General features: G+C 36.6%; 2 long non-coding RNA genes across 2 annotated transcripts; one reads left to right on the top strand and one right to left on the bottom strand.

Annotated features, from left to right (window-relative positions):
- The first annotated feature begins 294 nt into the window (after window positions 1–294).
- LOC137854770 (uncharacterized) lies at window positions 295–8914 on the top strand. Its single transcript, XR_011095383.1, has 3 exons — window positions 295–328; window positions 5517–5655; window positions 6461–8914. It is a non-coding gene; the product is annotated as an uncharacterized lncRNA (long non-coding RNA).
- A 121-nt stretch (window positions 8915–9035) lies between these two features.
- Window positions 9036–14781, bottom strand: LOC137854771 (uncharacterized). Its single transcript, XR_011095384.1, has 2 exons — window positions 14704–14781; window positions 9036–10189 (listed from the first exon to the last, which is right to left on the bottom strand). It is a non-coding gene; the product is annotated as an uncharacterized lncRNA (long non-coding RNA).
- Window positions 14782–24274: the final 9493 nt, after the last annotated feature.

The following is a 24274-nucleotide window of genomic DNA, read 5'->3' as shown; positions in this document are numbered from 1 at the left end:
ACAGAGTTAATTTTCTTCCTAGTAGTTGGTAGAATGCTATGTTTTGGCTTAGGATGAGAAGAGTGCTGATAACACCCCGATGTTTTAATTGTTGCAGAGCAGTGCTTATACTAAGCCAAGGACATCTCAGCTTCTTGCTCTGTCCTGCCAATGGGCAGGCTGGGGGTGCAGCAAGAGCTGGGAGGGGACAGACCCAGGACAGGTGACCCAAACTAGCCAAAGCGGTATTCCATACCGTCTGACGTCATGCTAAACAATATATAGGGGTGGCTAGCCAGGGGGGTGGGCCAGACTGCTCGGGGTTAGGCTGGGCATCGGTCAGCGGGTGGTGAGCAATTGCATTGTGCATCACTTGTTTGTACATATTATTATTAGTAGTACTATTATCAATATTGTATTATTATTATTATTATTATTATTGTTATTATTTTCCTGTCTTATTAAACTGTCTTTATCTCAACTCACAGGCTTCACTTTCCATTTCTCTCCCCCGTCGCAAAGAGGGAGGGGGGAGGGTGAGCGAACAGCTGTGTAGTGTTTAGCTGCCAGCCGGGTTAAACCACGACAAGATGTCAGAACAAGGTTCTACATATCCATTGCTAAAGGAACAATCAAACTAAGTTTAATGAGTGATGCAGACACAGACTTTCCTTTTCAGGATCAATTAGGAAGCCATGGTTAAGGCATATGTGATGCACTGAATTCCATAAGGTTCTAAATATGATTTGTCCTGATATGTAATGGCAGTAATATTCAGTATTGTTTAGTTGGATGTGCCTTTATCAGAGATGAGTAACAGCTCTAAGTGCAGAGGAAACTTCTGTTCTGCAAATTATCAGTTTTAATAACATCCCCCAGCCCTTTGGCTGACAAGCCCAGTCTCTTCCATCCCCTTTTTGTATATCCTTGGCACTTTGAAGTTTCCATTATTTGATTTTTTATTTTATTAACTTTTTTTTTTTTTTTTTTTTCTGAGGATGCTAAACACCACTGAAAATGCCAAAATCTGTCATTATAGTTGCCATAGATTGAACTTTTCAATTGAAGTCAGCAATCAGCTCACAGCCGACTTAATAACAGTTGGCCCAACTCCCTCAGATTTCTTGGAGGAGAAGCTGTGATAGCTGGGAATGTCAGTCCCCCTCCGTTCTCAGAATTGTTTTTGCTGAAGTTACTAAATCACTTCAGAGACTTCTTTCTCTGGTGCTTTTAATCTTGAGGGTTTGCAATTTACAGGGGAAATAGTTGTTGAGGGAACCTTACACAGGTAGTTTGGGAAAAATTCTTCAGCTCTGATAAACAAAAAGGGAGATCAATGTTATCTCAAATCACACACTATCTTATTTTATATAACCTTGCTTAAAAAAAAAAAAAAAAAAAAAGAGAGAGAGAGAGACAGAGAGAAATGGGAACATGCTACACATCAACCTGCCACTGATGGTGGAAAGGCTAATGTTTTCTAGTAACCACACGGCTAAGCACAGGCACAGATTGTAACACCACACAGGGTTAACCTAAGGTAAATACCTTGCAGCTTGTCTTTCTTACTCTCTGGCAACACTTGTGTAACTTGTCATGCCAGTGAAGTCATACAGAATTGAGCAAAACTAGCTGAAACCAAATATGCAGAGAAACATATTTGTCATTGCACTTAAGCTGACAGCTGTAGCAATTTTCTGTGAGCAGACATACACAGCTTGATGACAAAGAGGGAAGCTTGTGTGGATTTCTAATTGCAGAGTTCTCTTGCAGAGGCCACTGATAATGGGCTTCTGATTTTAAGAAGGATTAAGAAACAATCAAAACCAGGTGGTTTGTTTGGATTTAATATGCACAAATCATTGGGAATTTCTGACTGAATTAGGGAATAAGTTTTCCAGATTTTTCAAGAGGAAGCAGAAACTATTTTAAGATTCAATGTAGGATAGAAGTAATATGATAATAAAAAATGGGTCACTACTTCAAAAAAAGTATAAGGAGAATTCATTAAAACCAGTAGTAGCAGAGGTAAGAAGTCTTAATTTTCACCACCATTTAACTGATCACTGTGACATTGACAACAGTATTAAAGGTGACACTGAATTAAAAGTAATTCTAATCTACTTGTATGATTTCTCACTGAAAGCTCCCAACTTCAAACACATTACAAGAGGGTAACTATCCATTTAGGTGTCTTCAAATTTATAGTGTACACAAGGCAAATCGAGTTAAATTAGCCTGTGACAAACAAGCACTGTACTAACTCATATGATTTTGCATTTGCTGTTATAAGTGACCCTGGGACTATTCCCACAGCTCAGGTAATGCAGGTTGACTGTTTTTTCAGTGGTACTTTGTGCTTGTCTAAACAGTGACTTTAAAATGATTTGCTGAAAATGTTTGTATCTAAGCATTACTGAAAGCATAGTGAAAATAGATATCTACTCTTCACTCCATTGTGAGCAAAAAAAAAAAAAAAAAAACATTTTTAAAGTATAACCCTAATTAGATATTAAATATATATATATATATGAGAGAGAAATTCTATTTTGCAAGTCAATAGACATTTTCCTTATATTCTTCAGTACTTTTCTATGTATGGTCTTCAGTTCCCTTTAAACGGCAGCTATCACTTAGTTCATTCCTCAGAGCTCACTGCTGATACCCCCAGTTCATCACTGTTTTTTTTTTTCCTTGTTTCTTTTCACCTTTAAATTCATCTAGAGATTAAGAACCATTTCCTTTCTTTCACTGCTTGCTAAACCTTTCCCGTTTTGACTTCCACTGTAGTGAAACTGCCATTCTGCTCTTTTTTGGTGAGCTTCAGTTGTCTTGAAGAAATTCAGCCTTGTTTTGACAATGTCACTGATGGTAATGCTCTCACAAAGCTGTTTTCTCTCATAGTTTTCACAAATCTCTACTGTCTTCTCTCCTTATTCTTATCTCTCTGATTTCTCCTTTAGTGAGTCCATATAGTTCTCTCTTTGTTACATAATGCATTTCCTGTATAGCCTCCCTGAAGAAAATCAACCCATGGCACATTTTTACCTTCCATTCTTCTGCTGATAAATGAAAAGCCTACCTTTCCAATCTGGAATCTTGATTTGTTTAGACAGAGAACCCATCCCTCAGAGAAAAAGCATAGAGTAATGGGAAAATGAAATACACTTCCCAGCTGCTTGGGAGCAAAACCACAAATTTCTGTCAAGCAATCAGAAATTGTTTGTTCCCAAGATTTTTGTCTCCTGCAGTCTTGGTTACAGTGATTATTTTATCCTCACTTCTCAAGTCATTCAGATTACCTCAGTTCCCAAAGTCAGTTAGCTATATTAATTAATATGTTCACCACACAAACTCCGATTTCACAAAGAAATTTCAAGCTCACTGTAAAACTTCTAATGGTCCCCAATTTGTGAATTTAAGTCTCTAAGTGTCTCCTTAGTTTGGTTGGCCATGCTGTCCTGTGGGCATGGCAAGTCCTCCCTAACAGATCTGTGAATCCACCTTTTTGCCTCTTCTCAGAGCAAACCACACTGTACATTCCCTTCAACCTAATGATGTTTTAACTGGAACACAATGTGCTGCTATCTCCATTTTTATTTTTATTTTTTTTTAAATAACAGATAGAAAAAATATGCAACAGTCTTATAAAATGACATTTGAAGAAAAATTACCCATCAGATACTGTTTAGGTATGAAGGAGGCAGATGTATGTTCTATCAACTGAAGAGGACTTGATGTGTTGAGTAAGAAAGTTTTACTATATAAACAGCTTTAATATTTGAACCGCATTTCAATAATCATAGAATCATTAGGGCAGTAAAAGACCTCTCAGATCATCTGGCCCAAAAATCCTCCTACCACCAATATCATCGACTAAACCACATCCCTAAGCACCACATCCAACTTTTCCTTGAACACCCCCGGGGACAGTGACTCCTCCACCTCCCTGGGCAACCCTTTCCAATGCCTGACTACTCTTTATGAGAAGAAATTTCTCCTCTTCTCCAAACTGAACCTCCCCTGGGACAACTTGTGGCCATACCATTTTGTGCTATTGATAGTTATCTGCAAGAAGAGGCTGACCCCCATCTCCCCACAACATCCTTTCAGGTAGTTGTAGAGAGGATATGTTAAATGATAGCAATATTTGAAAGTAATTACTGAAATTTATGGTGATTGGTTCAGATCTTTCATTAAGAGTACATTTGTACTACAAACTGACAATGACAGAGTAGAATAAGTGTGTTACAAGAAGTCAATATGTTTTTTAAAGCACTTTTACAGTCTCATTTTTCTGTTTTCTCTTGTAACTTCAGTAGATTAAATTTAAAAAATAATCACTTTGAAAACTATTTTTTTCACAAATGACAAGCTAAAGTAGTATGTAATGAAGTGAATAGTGTGGATGAAAAGCAAAGCAAAAAGAAAAACAACACTAAAAGCAAGCTTTGAATGATTAGATCATTAATACAACAAATACATGTAACATTAGCTTTATACAACTTGACAGCTTTTTAAATATGTCTTCCGTATGCATAAAACTCAAAGAAAACTCAAAGAATATAAAACGTGTGTAAAACCAAAATTAAGATAGCAGTATGTGACATAATAGCTTTGGTAAAATGTTTCTTGTTCACGATGTGGTTTCTGGAATCACGAAGATTAGTTCTTTGCATCAAACATCAAAGAGGCTGGCACAGACAGAAGAGATAAACTCTGCCCCCTTATGAGCTTGTTCATGTCGCTTCTTACCCATTTAAATTCTAGTTAGGTTGATCAGCAATGAGAGAAAAGCTTTAAATTGCATTATTAACAATAGGTTAAATCTTAGACTGCTGATTAAATCAATTTCTCTGAGATAAAATCATAATAGGCATTGGCTGTGTTCATCTGACAAGAAACATGTCATTGGTAATGCTTTGTGTTGCCTTTAATGAGTCTGATTGTCATCTTCCAGCAGGGAGAGCATAAAAGGCACCTGCAGGTCTGGGTGAATGGGATCACTGATCGATCACGTTGTCAGGCCTGTCAAGCATTTGGGAACAGCTGAACAAGTACATAAAATCAATGCTGTGGTGTATTTATATGGAGTCTGCCCAGATTAGTCAGCTGATTGAAAATTTTGGCAGAATCAGTTACACGCTAAATATCATTTCCAAAATTATATTTACCTCACAGTACACATGTTTAAAAACAACTGAGTAGAGTGTGTGATTTTTTGTTTTTGAAAAAAAAAAAAAAGAAATTTATTTATCATTTTGGCCAGCTTTGTCTCTGGGTACAACTGCAGCCTACCTGTTCTTTTTTTTTTTTTTTTTCTCCCGTTTTTTGTCTTTTTTTTTTTTTTTCTGACATGAAAATTATTACATTCTTAGTTTTATTTATTATTGATATTTAGCTTCTGCCTCCCATTCACTGAAAGGTAGTTACATTTTAGCAATTATCTTTGCTACTGTTCAGCTATTTTACAAAGATTAGGTTATTCTAGAAAGAAAACAAGCAGATGAATAGAGGAGTCCCTCCTTCTCCCTAAGGAAACTGCATACTTGCTCACTGTGGTCCAAATCACCTCCCTGGTAATGGAGCCAGAAGAACCCCAACGAAGAAGTGCAGCAGGAGGAACTGACTGCTACATCCAGCTCAACCCGCTCCAGCAGCTTAATGGATGCACAGGTGAGCCTCTGGTCTGTGATAGTCTTTGGGGTTACTGGAAAGGGAAATAATAACATTAAAGCAGCAGTTCTGGGTCACAACCTAGAGCAGGTTTCTTTAAAATGGACAATTAACATGGTCATTTTTGCATGTAATGCAATGCATATCCATTTCTACTCTTCTGTTTTCTGATAAATTTTCTGTTTCCTTTCTGTCACTCCACATTCATATCTTATAATTCATTCACTGGCTTTCCATTCACATCCTAATCTTCCCTCACTCCATTTTTGTCCTCAGGGACTCACTTTCTCACAATCCTCTCCACCTCTATCTTCTTTCTTCATTTGCTTGCCTTATTTGTAGTCCATAAATTCACAGAGGGATGAAACTAATCTAATTCAAGCCTACATCCAAAAACAGCTTATTCGATTCAAAATTATTCTTTCTGTTGTTTATGATACATGACATTTTTTCTTTGCAGATGGATAGATTTCATGTTTGGACATGAAACGTATTACTAAGTTTGCAGGGCACTTTTTTTTTTTGTTTGTTTTCTTTGTCTTTTCCTCCTTTTTTTAATCTTCTCTACATTTTTATCTTTGCATCAGTCATTCCTGCTTTTTGACTGTACAAGCTTGTTCCAACATTGTGCCTTCATAGTTAGTTTAGCTCTGTCACTTTCAGTAGGAGTTAATCTGTTTAAACGTTGTCATAGTTGTAGTAATGTAACATAACAATGGCCAAGTTCAACTATAAAGTAATAACATAAAGTTTTAGCATAAATTCATTTATCAGGTTGGGATAATAGGCATATTGCTCTTTCCAGCCCACATGTTACTTGCAAAGTCCCTTCCAACAAGCTTCCTGGATTAGACCTTCTTCCTCCCAGCTGTGAAACAAAAGATCATCAGATCTTCAAATCTTCTCACACTGAAACACCAGAAGCTTCAACTTCTGCAGAGCATGGCTTACACTCTGTTTCAGGGGAAAATAAGGATATAAGGCTGAAATTGTTCACAGTCATAGATATTTGAATTTTAGAAGACAATACAGTATTTTGCAGGATGATGTGTGTCCAGGTACCATTGTGATTGTTTTGAAACTTAGAGTGGATTGATAGTAATGCAACTGTGGTGGATTTAAACCTTTTAGAGTAAAACTGGAGAATTCACAAGATGTTCTTGTCAATGATGCAGCTGTGACTGTAAAGTTCTTATCTGATGAGTAGTGATAACTCTAAATTAAAACTCTTAATTACAATTCTTTATTATAACGTTATATATGAATGCATACCAGAAGTAGTTGGTGAGGGAGGAAGAAAAATCTCTAAGGCTGGTAAGAACTCACAGGTGAATGTTTTGAATCCAAATATTCCAGGGCATGTTGTACATGTTACTCAGTAGCCTGTATTGGAAATACTGGGATAGAGCTGTCTTCTCCATACACCATATTTCACTTAAATTAGTGAGATTTTTGCTTCCTTGGCAAAGGCAAGAATGAGATCTCGGTGTTTAAGTTGCCATGGCCAATGTAAAAAGCAGCATCTCACTGCAGGTGCATAGCCAGGTCTCTGCTGAAATGTGTGCAGTCTAATGTTAGCAAAAAGGAAAACACTTGTCATCACTGTCATTGATTTGCTGAAGTACAGCATGAGTGCTTTTCTTCCTTCCTTGATCTTTCCTACCCAGTGGTGTCATATCCGTAACATCCTCTTCCCCTCTTCTTTCTGATTACCAGATATAAGACTTTTTGAGAAAAATTCCATGATTTTTAACTTCTAAAGAGTCTTCTCTAATCTAGACTACTATTGTTAAAATCTGAATCATTCCAAAAGAACAAGCATCTAAATTTCTGGGAAGGAAAAAAAAAAAGGTTTCAAACATGATATATGCATAGCTTTTTAGCTTTTTAGTTTATTTCTTCTTTGTCAACATCTCAGAGAACCAGGCAACTGGTAACAACAGTTGTACACAAGCAGAAAAGTATTGCCCGCAAGGTAACACATTCCCTCTCCCTCAATATCCCTCTCAATATAGTATTTTTGTTCATCAGCTTTACTTCAATAGTTTAATTAAATGGTGGGACCAGAAAATGAGTGCTGCAACTCTGGAAGGTGATGCCATCTCTGCCCCAGTTTCACAAGTAGCCTTACGCGGCAGTTCATAGAAGAGCATTATTCCATAAGCCTCTGACAAGTTTGCTGCTGCTTCTCACTCCTGCAGCTATAAACTATCTCACTCCAGATAGCTATAAATTGGGGAATGGCTGTGTCCTTTATTTCCTCTCAGTAGGTGTCTGTAAATCAAACCCAGCAGGTGTATCCCCCATTTTCATATGACCCCAACAGTTGGATGTGTTAATAGTACTAGCCACTCCGGATCCCTTTTAAATGACTGAATAACATTGGTGAAACATTTTAATTTTTTTCTGTGCTATAAATAAACTGCAATTACCATATACATGGATTAAGAACATGTCTCTGGAAAGCCTGCTAATAAACTGTTTCTTGAAAGTTACGTCTTCTGTATTACTGCCATGCCTCTGTTTGATGTCCCTGAAATCCTGATGTTAGAATTCTTTACCTTCCAACAAATTTGTAAATTATTTTTAAATTTATTCTAATTATTTCTCTAACATTCCAGTAGTTATGTACAGGAATAAGTATTTATAACTTTACAGAATGTGAATTAGCATTTGAATTTTAAAATAGCTTTTGATTACCAAAATGGTTTCAAAGTAAATTAAAAAAAAAAAAAATAGACGCAGACAGTGTCATATAGATTGTGAGTTCCTATGTACTTTAAAATGTATGAATTGTGACATGATCCAGGGAACTTTGAAACTACATCAATTATTTTGCACCTGGCATTGCACACCACCTGCATAATGAGAGAGCAGAGGGCTTGATGATTTTTGAAACTCGTTTCCGTGGATGGTCACATGAATGCATTGTATTGTTTTCTAGACAGATGGAAAGCTAGTAATGTCCCAGAATTCAAATATGACTTGTATTGAATCTTGGTTTATATTTTACTTTGTTTGTTTGTTTTGTTATTTTGGCATATTCTGATATATCAAAAGCAGAGCATTTTTTTCTGAAGAGCAACTTAAATTATATACATCTATATCCTTCCTTCTACATGCAGTTGGGCTGCCCCAGGGGAATTGAAAGTAGAATTTGATATATACTGTCTGAAAGGGCACATTTTAATATCTACAGTTTCATTGTTTATTGCGTTTCAAATAGATTCTGTAGCCAAATAAATTAATGTATGCAAACATTTGGCTCTTTCTATGTTCTTCAAATACTTTTATTTGCATCAGAGCACTGTTTCTAAAAATTTACTCCAGTACAGAAGATCAGTTTAAGAAGGAAAAAAAAAAAAAAAAAAGGGCCAGAGTTGGCACAGTGAAGGTATTCTTATTTTCCAATGGTGTTTCACATGTTGCAAGTAACACAAGCTCCCAGCAGCAGAATATCAAAACTCTGCACCACTAAATACAGTTGTACATAGCATAATAAAAAATGTTTGTATGTCCCTTCATAGTTTAAAATAATAATAATAAGTAATGCAATGCTGGTTGACAAAGAATATTGTCCTGGTTTTAGATGTAACAAAGTTTTCTTCCTAGTAGATGGTATGGTGTTGTGTTTGGGATGGAGGATGAGAATAATGCTGATAACACACCGATGTTTTAGTTGATGCAGAGGAGTTCTCACACAGAGCCAAGGACTCTTCCACTTGTCATGCTGCCCTGACAGTAAGGAGGCTGGTGGTACATGAGGAGCTGGGAGGGGATGTGGCCATGACAGGGGATTCAGACTGACCAAAGGGTTGACTTATACCATAAGGCATCATGCTGAACAATAAAAGCTGGGACAGAAGAGGGAAGAGAAGAGAATATTCAGAATAACGGTGTTTTCCTTCCCAAGAAACTGTTATGTGTGACGAGCCCTGCTTTCCTGGCAAAGGACAAACATCTGCTTGCTGATAGGAAGAAGTGAGTGAATTCCTTGTTCTGCTTTGCTTGTACACACAGCTTTTGCTTTACCTAGTAAACCGTCTTTATCTCAACCCCTGAATCCTTGCACTTTTACCTTTCTGATTCTCTCCCCCATCTTACCAGTGACAGGGAGTTACTGAGCATCTGCGTGATGCTGAACTGCCTACCAAGGTTAAACCACAATGGATCCAGACTGGACACTGTATTCAGAAGTGGTATCACGGATGCCAAACAGAAGAGAAGTATCACTTCCCTGAAACCGCAGACTACACTCTTGCCAATGCAGGATAGGTTGGGCCACCCATGTTGCAAGGCCTCACTGCTGATCCAGGCTCAGACTTGATGACAGGGATCCACAGGCCTTACGCTTCAGAACTACTTTCCAGAAAGTCTTCTCCCAGTTTGTACTGGTGCACAAGGTTATTCCTCTCCAGGTGCAGGACTTGACACATGCCTATGATGAATTTCATGGAGTACTGTCTGTTCTCCTCTCCAAAGTTGCATGGGCCTTCCGAATAGCAGCCCAGCCCTCCAGCACTTCAACCAGTTCCTGCAATTAGTTAACATCCACAACACTGTTGAAAATCAGCTTTGATTTGATATGTCTGAGATCAGTAGACCAGTGGTCTAACCAGGACTAAACTTTAGGTCTCTGATGTCCTTGAATTGAAAGTCAAGTTGGTGCAGAAAGATCCCTATGAGGACTGATGAAGTATACCCATGTCAAAAGACAATCTTGCTTGGTGCAGAAGGGATTTTATGATGGATGAACCTTTAATCTTTATGACAAATAAAGATAGTGGAACATATTTCCAAAGAGGATGCCTCTCCACTCTCCAGTATTGTTATATGAAGGTAATATATGGATTTCTTGCTAGGAATCATTCCTCCTCTGCCCTACAAAAATATGTCAACTTCCTGAACAGAAAAAAAGTTATTCTTCCCTGACTAAAGTAATGTAGGTATAACACAAAAAAATTAATTGATTCAAGTGAATGGGTATTTCTATTTGACATTCTGTATTTCAAAAATAAGATATCTTTTAGATTGTATTTGCTTATAAGAAAGAATCTTTTATTCTTGCCTGAAAAAAAAAAAAAAAAGTTGGTTAATTTCTCCATCTAAAATGAATTTTTACAGGCAGCGTTTAACACCTTGAAAGTAAGGTGTTAATGGAAGTACAGACTGACCTTTAACAACCAGAACAAATGGCTTATCTGTAACAATCAGATTTAAAAGCTCCTCAGATACATGTGCAGGTGCTTGATTTTTGATATGTGCTTATTAGACAGAAATTGAAGATTTAAATGGTTTGGACTAACTTTTACTAGTAGAATTTTTGTTTTAATTGATACCCACAATAACAGTGTGTTTAACCATCCAGTGTTTTGAATATGATGTAAGAACCATCTTCCAAAGGATTTAGACTTGGTAATGACTTTTTATTGTTACTACATGGCTGTCTCTCACTTTAATGCCCCTGTGTCCTGATTCTCCTCTGCTTATCAATTTCATCAGTCTGAGAAAATAATTAAAAATTTTATTAACAACAATGAAAATATCTAAGAAAACTCTCTGAGTTTGAGATTCAAGATTCAGACCCAGTATAAGAATTCCCCCAGAAGCAGAAATATTTAGTTTTAGGGGTTGTAAGATTTTATTATTTTTATTTTTTGGTGGTGGGAGTTCATTTGGAGGACTGTGTAATTCTCTTGTTTGTGTAATTGAACATACCTGTAATTTATCCATAGGTTAAACAGGTTTCTGGTCATTCTTAAATAGAATGACTCTTAAAAGTTTTAGATTATATAGGCTTGTGGATCAACATCACAGCATCTAGCTTACACCTGGATGACTCTAGGAAGAGGATTAAGATGAGCTAGATAATGAAGGATAGCAACCTTGAGCTATCCATAGATGTCAACCACTTCTTCTTGGCTAGGTCCTACACACTCCCTTTGGCAGTCAATTAGGAGAAATAACTATTAGAGAAATGGGGATTTATTTTGGTGTTATTCATCTGGCTTCCATATCAGCATGTATCTTGCATTAGATGTATACTTTAGGATGAAATGAATTAGAAACTAAAAATGGCAATTGCTTCCAATAACTATAAGGGGAATTTAAATTATTAGCTCCTAAATAGATGTCTGTAATGCATCTGTTTTTTATCAGGTAAATTTCATATATTGCCTTAGGTGCCTAAAAGCTTTTTACAATATAGACTTTAGATTTATTTAGATTTAACTCAAAGTAAATAGACAGATTTTCAAAGGTACTTCAATGCATCAAAACAGAGTTAGATTCCCATTATTACGTTCAAGCATTGAATTAAAGATGAATTATTACCTAACTTTCTGAGATACACTTGAAAGTAATGTCAGCATCTGACTACAATTCTAGGCAATTGAATACATTTGAAAACTGAACCTTACATCTTCAATTTACCTCTGAAAGCAAAATGCCTCTGACAAAATAAATAAATCCAATTTCTAGAATTTCCCTTTATTTTCATTTCAGTATTTCATGTGCCACCTATCACAAAGGCACAATTAAAGGGACATAAAGATCATAAATGTATGCAGAAATGTGCTTGATTCCATTCTTTATGCAACTGACAACAGAAGAAAATTACGTAGTAAAAATCCTTCCTTACTTTCAATCACTTTCACAGCTTAGTATCAAGGTTTTGTGTTGTATAGAGGGGCAGGACAATAATTTTGTACTATGTTGGAGTAACCCAAGTTTGTGTTAGATCTGGTCTTCATTTAGGATTCAAAATGAAACATAACTCATTTGCTGTCAGTGACTTTTTGTCACTGACATCAATAATGTCAATAATATCTTTTGGTAAATTTCAATTATGTATTTATTAAAACAAATATATTAAGTTGAGGTGTTGAGATATTGTACTGAGACAGATCTGATTTCTGCAATATCCACTGAACTACTTAAATCATTATATGCAATTATTAAATATAATTGTTATAATAGAGACTGTCCCACTTGGCTAGAAGACTCCTAAGAATGATGTACTAGAAAATAACTTTAAATTGCATGCCCTCGTCTCTCAAACTGCAGACATGAAGAATTTTCTATTTCCTAAGCTAAATATCCTTTCTCTGTAATAAGCATTCAGATAAATTACTCTTATATAGCTCTAATCATTTATCTCTGAGGTGTGTGGGAGATGACTTCTGGCTTTCCAATGAGAATTACTCTGAAATACTTTTCAAAAGTCATTTATTTTTTTTTTTTTAAATTTCCTTTATTCAAATTATTTTTAATGCAGGAAAAGATCTATATAACCATATAACCAGGCTGGCACTTGAACCCTTCTGCAATACACAGTGGCAGTGCTTCTCTAAAGGAATTATAAGTGGTTATTTCTTGGATTAAAAGCAACGTTAAAATGGCAGAATTATTGGTATGATTCCTGGCAGCAGGTACAATTTGTTGGGATTGCAGATATTACAGTTATTTCAAAGCTGGGTCTAAATTTATTTGCTTTATACTGAGTGAACACAAAGAGTTCCTTACCTTGATCCTTCCTAGATGTTTCTGTTCTTTTGACTTGGAAATTTTCTAGACAGTTCATTTGTGTATTGTGAAGAATAAAGGCAAAGAAATTAGGAAAGCCAAAAGAAAAGCATAGAAGAGTTGGTCTGGTTTTGAGACTTTATATATATATATTTATGTTTCTTCCCATTGCTCTTTTCCTGAGCCTGTCCTGGAAGTGTCTTCATAAGCTCTGAACCGGCTTGAACTTTGATAAGAACTTCTCATCTTTTGTAGTATTTTCATCAGACAAGTCCCCCAGTAAAAGCAAAGCCACTTGAGACATGAGTGGGCTCTTCTGAAAACAATTCTCTTGACATGGCCTAATGAATAGGCAGTGAAGCTTACAATAGACTTTTCCTCCTGCGTCATCATAGTAATTGGACTGTGGTCATGGTCATACTGCAGAGCAAATGTGATTGCTGAAAGCTCTGAATCAGAAATGCTTTTGGTTTTGCTTGGCAATACCTGGTTTTATACCTCCTGGGTTCTAGGGGTTTTGGAATGGAAGCTTGTTCGCATTCCACTAGAGAAAGGAAGATATTCCAAGAAATTCTACCTTATCTTTGAAGCATATGGAAGAAAAATAGCACGTAGTATTCTCCATTTTATTTTATTTTCCCTCAATATTTTTTACCTTAAAAGAGGAAAACTTATTTTTGTTTCATTGCTTTTTTCCCCCCTAAAAGCAATGAAGAAGATGCAAATTCAGACTATCAAATGGTATTTATAACGAAGCTACAAAGTCAGTTTTATCAAGGCAATTTAATTACAATAAAATGTCTCTCACTTATATATGAGGATCTACTTTCTATAGCAATCAATAGGAGTTTTTGCTTAAGGCAAAACAGATAGAAATTCCTTTAGGAAAAAAAAAAAAAAAGAATTAGGATTAGAAGTGTTTTTCCACCAGAGGCTTAAGAATAAAAAGAGAATTTATTAAGATAGAAAATTTGGAAGAAACATTTTAAAAATCAGTTAATGTATTATTAATAGGTTCATAGGGGATGTGGTTATCCAGCAGATTTAGATACTGGTCTCCTACAGAAGTGCCCTATTTGTCTGGCTTCTCCTACTCTTCCTCTTCTGCTCTCCCTCCTAGTTCTAGACTGCTCTAGATTTGAGAAAGTTTTCATTTTCAATCTAGTATTTACTGAAAGTTTTATTTTTATTCATAGTCATTCCCTGAGTATTAATGCTTTATCAGAATCATACCAGGTACACATCAAATATTGTAAAGCCATAATCACTAAGCCAACCATCAACCTGACCTAACAAGTGCCATCTCTAAACAATGTCCCTTCGCACCACATCCACACATCTCATAAATGCCTCCAGGGATGGGGACTCCACCACTTCCTTTGGCAGCCCATTCCAATGCTTGACAACACTCTCCTTGAATAAGTTCTTCCTATTGTCCAATACAAACCTACATAAAACTTCCCTGGAACAATGTGAAACCATTTTCTCCTGTACTGTCACTTGAGAAAAGAGACCAATACCCACCTTGTTACAACTTCCTTTCAAGTATTTTTAGAGAGTAGTGAGGTCTTCTCTCAGTCTCCTCTTTGTAGACTAAACAACCCCAATTCCCTCAGCTGTTTCTCATAACACCTGTTTTCTAGTCCTTTCACCTGGTTTGTTGCTCTTCTCTGCATATAGTCAAGCAATTCAGTAACCTTCTTGTAATGAGGAGACCAAAACTGAACACAGGTCTTGGTATGAGTTCTCACCAGTGCCATATACAAGGGGACAATCACATCTCTAGTCCAGCTGGACATACTATTTCTGATGCAGGCCAGGATGCCTTTGGCCTTGTTGGACACCTGGGCACACTGCTGGCTCATGTTCAACCTGCTGTCAACCAGCACCCCCAGGTGCTGGTTATCAGCAACACCATCAGACTAGGGACTCTACTGACTTGTTTATAAGCCTTATTTTCAAACTAATAACAGTATTCTTGGTGGAAGAAGAGAGTTGCAGCAAATTTATAACATTTATAACAGTTTACAAATAACTAGTCCCTGCCATAACTACATGAAAAAGAAAATTTAATTTTTGAAAATACTTTCTGAAAGTCCTGTAGTTCTCAACAGGGTGTTTACAAGATGATAGTTACAGATTCTGGAGCAATTCATTCAACAGCTGAGCCCAGGGTAGAAAAGAAATTGAAAATAATGCAAGATAGGGTTGAATGTACCAGGGTAATACATTGTACTGTGTGGTATAATGTAAAAGATCATCTTGACATGCAAAAAGAAAGGATTAAAAAGTATGTGGAAAGTTATTTTCCTAGAAAGAGAAATGCAGGGCAGATCTCAAAGTGAAATGAAGTCATGCTATTGGAACACGTGAATTATTGATTCTGATTTAAAATGTAAACAGGAATTCCTCTGAAAGTTTGATAGATATCATCCTGAAAAGTTGTGGGCAGATTATGAATAATAGCCACTGTGAAGGTCACGAACAGGAGCTTTTAGGTCAACAGAAATATTAGGCTCGAGCTGTCTGTCTTGATAACCTAACATACCCTGTTAACCATATGATATTCATAAGTGGTTTGCAATATGCAAAGGTTTAGCACTGTATGCACAGATATTTTAAGACCATTTGAACTGTTAAGTAGTACATGATTTACTCTTTACACAAGGCAGAATTTCTTATCCTAGGCTCTAAGCAACTTACCCTGGTTTCCTAACTTAACCACAAGGTCATCTTTTCTCTTGACCACAAAATTATTTTTCCGGTCTCATATGGGTATTTCAGGTCTTGTTCAATTATGGCTTAGATGCTTGCTCACTGAAGTAAGCAGCTGGAGCAGTTTGATATTATATTTTCGTTCCCATCAACCAGAGAATAACACCTCATTGACTCTGGCAGGAGAAACGAAGTATGAACCTTCATCAAACATTTCAGTAAAAAAAAAAAAAAAAAAAAAAAAAAAATTAGTTTAAGCTAGGGTTTTGTGACCTGTAGTTTATGCTACCAGTTTTTACAGCAAATGTAATGCTTCTGAAGTTTGTTCAGACACTGCAACCTACATGTACAGCCAGAAGTGGTCTACAGTGGGAAAAAACCTTGTTACAGCCATTAGTGAAGCAAATGCATGCCTAAGCCCTATAGCAGGTCACACACCCTGTATATGTGGGTTGTAGGCAGTCCCAATAAGTGACTGTTTTACTTTCCTCTCCCTGTCCTCTGAACACAGAGAAGCAGCTTGCATTCAGCTCTTCCTGGTTGGTCTAATGGAAGAAAGACAGGATGTGAAGACGTGCCGCTCTCTGCCATGGCCTGTAAATGTGGTGAAAACTGTTCATATCTTCTCCTAACATATTTCCCAAGCCATAGAGCAAACTAGGGCATACAGTGTAGGTTCTGTGTGTCAGTCATAGAATCCAGCCATAATAGTTGTAATGCTTTCCATGCATAAATGTCGCCAGAGTAAAATATTAATGTGTGTTACTGTGAATAATCCAGAAATGTCATACTGTAAGCTAAGAATGTGGCTTCTCAGTTGTTTCCTGGCCATCTGTAGCATTGGAACAATTGCTGTGCTACATAATACAGATGAAGTGTGCCTTTGTGATCTCTAACTCCAGGTTTTCTCTCCCATGGAACAAACCTTGCAGAGTACATTTCTACCACAGAAATGTTGCTGTGAAATGTCCTTTATTCCACAGTCATTGATTATGTAATATGATCTTTAAAAAATAACTGTGTTATGTTGTCTATGACTTCTCAAATTGAATGCTTTTTCTTGGGTATGTTCATTCCCTATGGTGCTACCATTTTCAGCCTAAGAAATGATGTAAATTCAGAATTTGTTAAAGGATTCTTCAGATATTTCAAAAGCACTTGATTTTAAAAACTGTTGTTACCCAGCTCCTTAAAATGGATCTCCTTTGAGGTGACCCAGGTTGGAATACAAAATCACAGATCACTGCTGGTATTTTTGTCTCAGTCTAACCATAGATGTACTGCTCAAAGCAGTACATCTATGTACTGCTCAAAGTACAAGCTCAAAGTTACCAAAGAAGTTGAAGCCAACCTTCTTTCATGTGATGGAGGAGGTCTGGGAATGAAGAGTCTTGCTATTCCTGTGTAATAATGAAACAAGGGCTTCTGGCTATAACAGCCTTTATATGTGTGAAATGCCAAGTCATCTGTTAAAACACATACTATTGCATAAAATCTGAGTTTAAAGGTTTTTATTGTTGTTGTTGTTTGTTTGTTTGTTTGTTGTTTTGTTTTGTTTTGTTTTCCTTACAAATGGTGAATAGCCTCTGACTTGCCAATTGTTATCAAAGTTCCCATCCAGCAATGTCCTTCTGTCTTGCATAGCAAGGACCGAAGAGGGGGACTATAATCATACTCCCTTCTTTAGAGCAGTAAGTGGAGGGTGAAAAAGAAGGAGAGAAAGAAGAGAGGGCAGTGTAGACCAGCTGTAGTTTAGGCTGAGCTTCATGGTATAGAAATGTATACTGTAGAGCATCTGGAAAATTGTCTGTGGCTGGGTGTCCAAGCTAAAACAAAGCTAAAACAAAGTCTGTAACTAAAAAGCTAAACAAAGCTAAAACAAAGTTATATCCTATTCTTTGGACCCCATACACTCAAGCAAATCACTCACCCACTGCATCCATTCTTTTCTGAAGGTGATGCCTTCCCTCACAGTGGCTCTGCACTTGCCACTGGGTATTCCAGCCCTTCATCACATGTACAGTGAATAATTTCCTTCACAGTTTGGATGTGTAATGTTTTCATTTCTCACTCTTTCTCTTTTCTTTGCTTTGTCCCATGGGTTAGAAATCCCAAAAGAAGGCATGGGACATTCCGAGGCTGTTTGGTTTAGAAAGCAGCTGACATCATGTTTCCTTGTGCAAGATAAAAAGTTTTCAAAGCACATAGGTGTTGTTCCTATGATTGTCTTCAGGAAGATTCTCTGCAGAAGTGAGGAAGAAAAGTTGTTTTGTTTTTTTTTTGTTTGTTTGTTTGTTTTCCAAAAACTAAAGCTGGTCAGGCATTTTACAAAAGAACTTGGGAGTCTTTTTCAGGCCAAGAGAAATCAGGAAGTTTCAAAATCTACCTCATTTCCTGCCAGCTCACCTTCCTTGCTGTACGTCATCCATGTGGCTAGCTGACAGGGAGCCAAGAGCCTGGTAGCACTGCCTGTTCAGCAGGAGGGCTCTCAGATCTGTACCAGCCTAGGGTGGGAAATAATGACCATTCTCCTCTCTGTTTATAAATAAATAAATAAGTAATCAATCAATCTAGTTTATCTTGGTTTTACAGGATTTAAATTTCCTTTCCTGATAAACTATAGTCTCATCTGCGTATACATTTTTAGATATAGTGAAATACAAACTCATCTCCTATTTTCATCTCTCTCCATTTCCAAAAAGCTGCCTCTTCCTCCACATATTTATCCTTTATCAAAGGTAGGACAGCATATCCATCTTCTTTTTTTCCCTTTTCCTCAGTGCCAGTGCTAGCGACTGCAAGCTCCTCTCCACCCCTCAGATTCTCAGCAGGCAGTTGCACCAAGCATTAGGTGCACACAAATGCTGTGCCTGTGACATGCATTCAAAGTATTTTTAGAATTTAGTTAATAGGGACTCAGATAAAGCAGTTGCATTCCTGTGCTTATTTAGTTACGGGGGAAAAAAATGGGGTCAGTTCCATTTTCAGAGTGCTAAAGGTTTGAAGACTTTGTTTGTAAAAAATTTCCTTATTTTACACCAAAAAGGTAGCAAGTTATTTTCAGTTATGTTGACTATTTATATCTGTTTATTTCATTAGTAGTGTTAGCATAGTTTTGTGAACAGTGTGGGTTCATCACTTGGATATAAAGATTGAGCTCAAATTCTTTTTAAAATATATTAATACTCTAGAGGTAAATCAAATCAAAGAAAATTCCTCTTACAAACTATCTGGTTTTGTTAGCTTGTGCTTCAAAAACTTCTTGAAAAGAAGGATATATAATGTTAAAATATTCAAACAAAAATGGTACAATATCTGAAAATATTTGGACATTAATCCACAATTGTTGTGTACCTTAAATAGTCCTCAGGTTACTCAGGCTACCTTGTCTCCAAGATACCTACTCCTCTTGACAAAATAATGTGTGATCAGATGCCCTGCCAAGTGCATATATTTTAATAGTAAATAAACAAGTTCCCAGTAGCTCTCTTGCAGTTGGCAAGGGAACTAATTTCCAGCTGCTTGTTTTCTTCTAACAGATGAATAAATACATTCCCAGTACTATAATACCTTCAGCAAGAAAATGATTGCGCAGTAACTCAAGGCCAAGATATGCTCATCCTGCTGTTGTTTATCTGAAAGCAGGTGGGATATTGCCTAGGTACGTCTCAAAAATTTTATAAGATCCTATAGGTGAGGGATATAATCCAAGAAAGATATCTCTCATGGGAAACTGTAATTGGAATTTTCCCTTTTGAATTATAATGCAAATAATACGAGGGTGAGCAATTTAATGGGACTGAATTGGAAACAGAAAATGAAATCCAATGTATTAAGCTCACAGAAAATAGAAAAGACTTTAAAGGACAGAGTTCTGCAACAAAATTTTTTCTTGTGATCTCAAAGGGCATCATACTTCCTCAAAATAAACTTTCTGTTTATTAATAGTACTGTTCTTTGTGGTTTGGACCTTTACCTTTGCCAGTTTTCCAAACTGCATTGTTATGTTTACTCTTTAATAGTTCTAGCAGTATTAGGCTTCATTTTCTCAACAAAACACAAGGAATGTAATCTCTCATCTTTACAGAAATTCTGTGTATAGAGTGCTCTCCTCTCTGCATTTGATAATAGAGTTGTGCAAATATACATAGAATCATAGAATGGTTTGAGTTGAAAGGGATTTTAAAGATCATCTGATTCCAAGCCCCCTGCCATGGGCAGGGACACCTTCCAGTAGACCATGTTGCTCAAAGCCCTGTTCAACCTGGCCTTGAACATCTCCAGGGATGGAACATCCACAGCATCTCTGGGCAGCTTGAGAACATTGCAGACTTTATAGTGTTCCTCTTATAATGCAATTACCTAGATTTACAGTTTGTTCTTCAGTGGCATAGCTGAGAGCTGATGTGGGTAGAGGTACAAGTCCTTCCAGTACTTCATCTTATAACACAGCATACATAATTCTGTTATACCTGAACAAAAATTCTGCTGAAATCACAAAGCTCTGGCAATGGGATATCCTTTGGCCTTCACTTGGCCATGATCCATGGATTTCTTGCAAAGCCCTTTTCTGTGACTGCAGTTTCATTCAGTAAGAGGTGAAGGAACATTGTCATGCTCGACTTGGGAAAGTAAAAGGAAGTTTCTTAGCTGCTTATCTAGAGATCTGGGTTACTGATTTTTTCTTGTTTTATTATGCCTACAATGTGTGACAGCCACAAGTAAAAACCCCCTGCTAAACAAGTGTTATCAAGCTCTGGTGAGTCACATTTTCTTCTCACACATTGAGTGGGAGAGTACGCCTGATGGAAAGTGCTGTGTTCATGCTGGGGACTATCAGGGATGGCCAAACTGAGGGACACAACATGGAAAATAATCATTCAGCAGTCTCCTAGAGACTTTCTAAATTATGTTGTTGTCATTAACCCTCCTTAGACACAACTTCTTCCAGTCATTTCTTTTTGTCTTATTGTGACTTCCTTTTTGTATCTTACTTAGTATTTCACAGCATTAAGTACTGTGACCCTACAGCCGGTCACTCATTCCAACTAGGTTAAATGTGTCTGACCAAGACTTTGTGAAATCTGTCTTAATAAGTCTTAAAATACCTAAGGTGGATTCATCCTACTTTTAATGGTCAGGTATCTAATTTTAAGTAGTTGATGAGAAACAAGAAGCACTGGATGGCAATATGTCTCATCCTAAAACTTGTGTCTGTAAATTACTAGGAATAATAACTTTAAAGAAGTACCTGTCTCTGTCCATTGACCACACAGGGAGACAAGGTGAATAGTTTAGGCTTAAGCAGTTGATTGACAGATGTGTGAAGTAAAATAGATCTCACTTGTGGTGTTTGCATCAAGACTATCTAGTTTTTTAGGCCAATGCATACAAAATAAGCACCTGCCCTTAACATAATGAGTCAGATAGCCTTAATATAGGAATGAGGAAGCTAGTCATCCTATATATAGATGTATATATAGGCATACTGTGAAAAATCAACACCTCTGAAGAATGATTCATTATGCTAAGTGTGTTTTCCTGCCTCCATTAATCGTAGGCCTTAAATGCTTTTGTAGACTGGCTCAGTGCATATTGATCAAGGAGCTGCCTTGAGCTAGCCACTGTGAAAATCTAGATGCTGCTGCCCAGATCTACATTTCTAAACCTTCTTTTGAAGCAGCTTCACAAAAGGAAATGAGAGCTCTAAGTTCTTTTTCAGCTTGAGCAGGTTTAAACACAGATCTTATGTCATAACCCTGTAACTGTTGCTCAAAAATAACAGAAAAGTGTCCTTCATCAGTAAGCCAAGCACTCTTTTGTCCATTTGCTTTCTCTCCTGGCTGGAAAATGGCACTCTGCAAGAGAAAGGTTAACATTTGTACAGCCCCATTGTTCCCCATAGACTACCCATTCAGGACAATAGACCTCAGAAATATTGTGACCCAAAAAGTATGCATTGGTTGCTTTGTTAAGATTTGTTAAGTGATTAAAAATGCTCACTGCAATCTGGTCAAAATTTGGCCTATAGGTCTTATGTTTTTAGAAAAAAAGTTACATGTGACAGACTCTTCAAACTGTGTTTTTTTCTACGTAAAATGGATAATTTACAAGTATCTTTCTCTAGTGTTCTTACACAGTTCTTAAAATTACAGTGATAAATAAAAATGAATGAAGAAATCTGTGCTGATAAGTTCTTAGGGACAGATCACAGTGGCAGGAAATCAGTACTTCAGAAGATTTGGCCCATAACATAATTAAATATCAGATTCTTAATTCTGCTTTGTTTTTCCTATTTGATATTAGAAGAACAGGTAAAGAGATATGTAAATGTCATTCACATATTTTATATGTCAGCAAAATGGACTGCAATACAGCATTACATAAATACGTTTAAAACTAGACTTCCAGTATCATGGGAATAGTATACCACATAGTGGATCCATTATCAGACAGACTTACCCTGGGGGAGGGGCGGGGGGGGAGAGAAAAGAAAAGAAAAGGAAAAAAAAGGGAATGAATAAGAAATAATAAGCCCATAACAAGCATAGATGACAATTAACATGTTCAGCATTACTAGAATATGCAAATTATGCTAGACAAAAGATGAGAACCTTTCAAAATATCTGAGCGGCATTTCACCGTCCTATAACTTGTTGTGATACATGCAAATGTGTCTTTCATTTGGCAGGCTAATGGATGGCATCAGTTTCCTCCTAAATAATTTGACGATCTTGAACATGACAATTCACCTGCCACAGTGTGACTATAAAGCAAACAAGGTCAGGATGGAAATTATGAATCATTGGTTCCATCATTTGCAAGCCGACTCAAGTTGAAAACCAAATGCATTTAGCATTGACTCAGACTGGAGCTTCCTGACTCAGTATGTGTACATGCAGCAAAAGGAAATCCTATTTAAAAGTAAACCTTCTAAAACGCAGATTAGTCTCAGCAAGATTTCCTGTGACAGAAAGGTGGAAGTCGCTCCCTCAATTTTATTTTTACACTTATTTGTGGAAGGATTAGGGTGCCTTTCAGTGAAGGATAAAAGGTGATTTCAGGTTTAAACAACTGAATTGTTCACTGGGCTTCATTGTTGTTGTGGTTTCTTTTTTCTTTTTTTTTTTTTTTCATGTTTAGGGTAGGTAAATGGAAAGTGTGTCTCATTTTAAAATGACAAAAAGGGGTGTCATTTTGAAGTACCTCTTCACATTTAAGGAACAAAATGTGAAACATGTTTCTTCATTACCTACTAAAAATAAATATAGTAGGGCACTTTTTACCAGACAGTGTTCCTCTTACCGAAAGATGTCTAAAGATGATGAGATCAAACTCTAATATGTTTTAGATAAATCCTTTGACCTCCTCCTCACTCCTTTTAGAATGATAGTATGTATGTAAAACAACCTTACTCACAAGAAGAAAAAAAAAAAAAAGAAAAAAAAAAAGATAATATAGAGACCTGTGGTAAAATATTTGGATCTTATCTGGCATATCATGTACTAGTAGGAAGGATATTATTGTAGAACTGCACAATATATTTGTAACAGTGTCATGAATTTTCCCAGGTCCAGCAAGTGTTTGCATTCACCAGAAACTCTTTATGAGTGAGCAGTCTTTTCCAGATAAATAACCATATTTATAGTTGTAGGATCTAGGTCAGAATTCATAGCTGTCTGGTGAATCTGTGGATCTCCAGGGTTGTCAGTGCAACCCAGTGAGCATAAATACCTTTGACATAGTCAGGTGCTTTTCTGAAGAGGGGACTTCTTAAATAACTACAATTGTTCTGTATGTACATAATCTTATTACAGTTAATAGATAAATATGACCAATGTTTCCCATTACATTAAAAATCTAAATTTTATTGCCTTTCAGTAAAATATAGACACTAGCAAACCTGAATCTCTTTTGAAACAGAATTTCACTGTCCTGAATTACCTGGGGTAAGATTCATAACTCCTTACTTTAGCCACACACAAGTCAAATAAAACATCTGAGACAGTTGTCTAGTTTCCTCTTATCATCTATAGGGTGAGACAGGCAATTTCCAAAGAGCAATGCCTCCCTCTTGTTTTAGATATCTATTTTAAGATGAGCTAAATCACACTCTAGAAGTGCTTGTCGCTCTCCACTGATGATAAAAAGAGCCTAGAGAATTCACTAAGATGCCTAGCTATTAGATCACAAAAGATACTAAGACAAGTAAGACATTCTCTTAGACACTCGGGAACACTACCTTTATATTTGAAGCTCTTTTTCTTTACTACCAAATGATGCCATTTTAAAGAAACATCCAAATAAAATAAACTACATATTGAATAGACATGTAGATGGCTGTTCATCTACAAAAACAATCAAATGAAAAGCCACCCAT

This window comes from Anas acuta, chromosome 3 (genome assembly GCF_963932015.1).
Source record: "Anas acuta chromosome 3, bAnaAcu1.1, whole genome shotgun sequence".
Lineage (NCBI taxonomy): Eukaryota > Metazoa > Chordata > Aves > Anseriformes > Anatidae > Anas > Anas acuta.
The sequence above is the reverse complement of the archived record's forward strand: the minus strand, read 5'-3'. Positions and strand labels throughout refer to the sequence as shown.